We start from the raw sequence: 4,035 nt of genomic DNA on the forward strand, positions 1-4,035 counted from the left end.
CATTGTGATGTCATCCTGATGTAGCCACTAACAACCTTGGCATAAACAGCAGTCCACACTTATTTCCCAGGGTTGTTCCCCCTCCCTTGCTTATATTTTATGTGAAAACCTAGTGGTACTGACAACAGATGCAAGGATTGCTAAAGTACATGTCAAAAGCAGGAGAATCTAGTAGCTCTGAGATGAAATAGTGAAATAGATGAAATTGTCCAACCCTAGTTAAATGCTCAACATATTTTTAAAAAACTTTTATGGACTGTTATCCTTTCTGTGGGATAAATCAGCCTCATATAACCAACATGCTTAACACTAATTAATGCATGAAGGGGTTAAGACCATAAAGTAAGCTGTCGTGCCAGCCTTAGCTAAGTCACTGCCCCTCGCCTTGGGAGGAAAGGTTATCATGCCATTCCACCATGTGATTCCACCAGTAAGGAGGTTTAAGCAGGGTGCTCCAAGCTTAGACAGTGTGGCTTAAGCAACCATCTTTGTGTTTCTATACAAATAATCTAGAAACATTCACCCCTTTGGAACCTAAGTTTTACTGCCTGCATTTTCAAACTGCTGTATGGAAAAGCACATAAATTTGACCTTTGAAGAGTTTGACCTTTGAAGAGTTGAAAACCTTTTTTAAAAAAACAAAACAAAAACAGAACATTTTTTTTTATTTTACAATTATGAAATTATAACAATCCACACTGTTGTTTAGTCGTTTAGTCGTGTCCGACTCTTCGTGACCCCATGGACCAGAGCACGCCAGGCACTCCTGTCTTCCACTGCCTCCCGCAGTTTGGTCAAACTCATGCTGGTAGCTTCAAGAACACTGTCCAACCATCTCATCCTCTGTCGTCCGCTTCTCCTTGTGCCCTCAATCTTTCCCAACATCAGAGTCTTTTCCAGGGAATCTTCTCTTCTCATGATGTCTTCTGCTTCTGTTAGGTCCTTTCCACTTTTGTCTTTTATTATGGTAATCTTTGTACGAAATGTTCCTTTCATATCTCCAATTTTCTTGAACAGATCTTGAACAGACAAAGGCAACAATCCACATACATATCCATATATTGAGATTACTCTCAATCTCACGACCCCCTCCCCATGGGGTCCTATTTTCAACACTTACAACTGCATATTCTTCCATACTCTAAATTTTATATTAATCCATATTATCCATAGTATTTGTTACATTACAAGTGGAATTGTTGTTGTTGTTTAGTTGTTTAGTTGTGTCCGACTCTTCGTGACCCCATGGACCAGAGCACGCCAGGCACTCCTGTCTTCTGCTGCCTCCCGCAGTTTGGTCAAACTCATGCTGGTAGCTTCAAGAACACTGTCCAACCATCTCGTCCTCTGTCGTCCCCTTCTCCTTGTGCCCTCCATCTATCCCAACATCTTTTCCAGGGTCTTTTCCAGGGAGTCTTCTCTTCTCATGAGGTGGCCAAAGTATTGGAGCCTCAGCTTCACAATCTGTCCTTCCAGTGAGGACTCAGGGCTGATTTCCTTAAGAATGGATAGGTTTGATCTTCTTGCAATCCATGGGACTCTCAAGAGTCTCCTCCAGCACCATAATTCAAAAGCATCAATTCTTCGGCAATCAGCCTTCTTTATGGTCCAGCGCTCACTTCCATACATCACTACTGGGAAAACCATAGCTTTTACTATATGGACCTTTGTTGGCAAGGTGATGTCTCTACTTTTTAAGATGCTGTCTATGTTTGTCATTGCTTTCCTCCCAAGAAGCAGGTGTCTCTTAATTTCGTGGCTGCTGTCACCATCTGCAGTGATCATGGAGCCCAAAAAGTAAAATCTTTCACTGCCTCCATTTCTTCCCCTTCTATTTGCCAGGAGGTGATGGGACCAGTGGCCATGATCTTCGTTTTTTTGATGTTGAGCTTCAGACCATATTTTGCGCTCTCCTCTTTCACCCTCAATAAAAGGTTCTTTAATTCCTCCTCACTTTCTGCCATCAAGGTTGTGTCATCTGCATATCTGAGGTTGTTGATATTTCTTCCGGCAATCTTAATTCCGGCTAGGGATTCATCCAGCCCAGCCTTTCGCATGATGAATTCTGCATATAAGTTAAATAAGCAGGGAGACAATATACAGCCTTGTCGTACTCCTTTCCCAATTTTGAACCAATCAGTTGTTCCATATCCAGTTCTAACTGTAGCTTCTTGTCCCACATAGAGATTTCTCAGGAGACAGATGAGGTGATCAGGCACTCCCATTTCTTTAAGAACTTGCCATAGTTTGCTGTGGTCAACACAGTCAAAGGCTTTTGCATAGTCAATGAAGCAGAAGTAGATGTCTTTCTGGAACTCTCTAGCTTTCTCCATAATCCAGCGCATGTTTGCAATTTGGTCTCTGGTTCCTCTGCCTCTTCTAAATCCAGCTTGCACTTCTGGGAGTTCTCGGTCCACATACTGCTTGAGCCTTCCTTGTAGACTAAGTGGAATTAAAATCCTGCTAATGTTTCCATTTGCTTACAGTGGTGTCCTAGATAACTTATAATTTTTCCCATTCTTTTAAAAAGTTTTTGTTCTCCTGGTTCCTTACTAAATGTGTGGTTTCTTTCTATGCTAAGGGAACTGGAGAACTTCGGGATTAATTTAGAATAGTCTGTTAGAGGTCTAACAGCCTATATTCTCATGCTTTGCTGCATGTTTTGTGATTTTAAAACATCATCAAATACTTGCCCCAAACCTGGATCTAGACATCCAGGGAAGTTGTCTTTTATTCTATTAGATTAAGCAACAGTTTCAAATTTCAGAAATATAGTCATACTTTATTTGAAACTAATATTAAAAACTAATACTGTAATAAAATGACAACTTATAGTAGCAGCACACCATAAAAACATAACAGCCAACAGCCAACAATAATTAAGCAGATCTTGTACACTAGGCATTTAGTGCAGAATTTGCTCAGTTATTATGGGATACTCACACAACATCCAATCATTGCAATCCTGGACTTTTTCCTGTCTTTCCTCTGGCAACAAAAAGTCCTCCCTTTTTTCAGAAGAGCAGCACTAACTGCACAGGTGTGTTTTTTGAAGTCCATGGTTTGAAGGGCAATGATGTATCAGGCAGGTGAACGATCACAGAACACACTCACCATAATATTTCCAGTGGGCGCCATTTATACTGTATGGTTCATTTTAATCTATCTTTTCATTGCTGGTTATAATTTTTAATATTAAAAATTTGTTAAATACCACTTAAATGAAAGTGTTACAGCATTAAAGTATGATGATATTATGCTATTATAAAAATGTTTGTTAAAAAGCCATTTCTCTCATCATCATTTATTACCTTTGTAAGGTGGTAGTGACCAGAAAGCCCCGCCTTCTTTTCAGAATTAGCATTATAGTGTTGCAGCTCTATACTTTCATTTAAATGGCATTTCCATATTTTAAAACATTCTTAAAATTATAACTAAACAAAGCATTTTGTGTTAATTAAAAGATTGATTAAAAACCCCAATGTCTGATAAAACAACAGCCACTGTGGCAAATGTGGGCTTAGAGTCAAGGGCAGCTCAGGTCAATTGGGACCTTCCCTTTGACATAGACAGCAGCCATGTCAAGCCTGCTGGTGCGTAGGACTGAACATAGCAGATTGTACACATTTTAAAAAGCACAATATGCTCACTAGTATGGAGAGTTGCTTGCAATTCCGCTTGCCGCTTGCAACAGAAGAGCAACAATTGGGAAGCCTCAGGTGCTACCCATCTGGAAGCACCTCAAAAGAGTTCAGGCCATCCCTTTTTCAGATAGGGAAGAGCAGTTGGAAAGGATGCCTTCCTTAAAATATTTAATAAATCTGCAGCATCACGAAACCTTACAACCCAATTCTCTTATCGTGCAATATTCACCCTTTACCTTATTTGCACAGGCTGTCTAAAATTCAGTGCCTAAGCCTGTGTGACATGCATCTGCTGAAAACATTCCTGTAAAGATTTCTCCTTTAAAGCTCTGCAGCTTTAACAAGGGAGGAGCCAGTTCCCATAGAGAGTAAGTAACAACAGACTGGGGGA

The sequence above is a fragment of the Podarcis tiliguerta genome (genome assembly GCF_965153285.1).
Source record: "Podarcis tiliguerta genome assembly, chromosome: 3".
In the NCBI taxonomy this organism is placed as follows: Eukaryota; Metazoa; Chordata; class Lepidosauria; order Squamata; family Lacertidae; genus Podarcis; species Podarcis tiliguerta.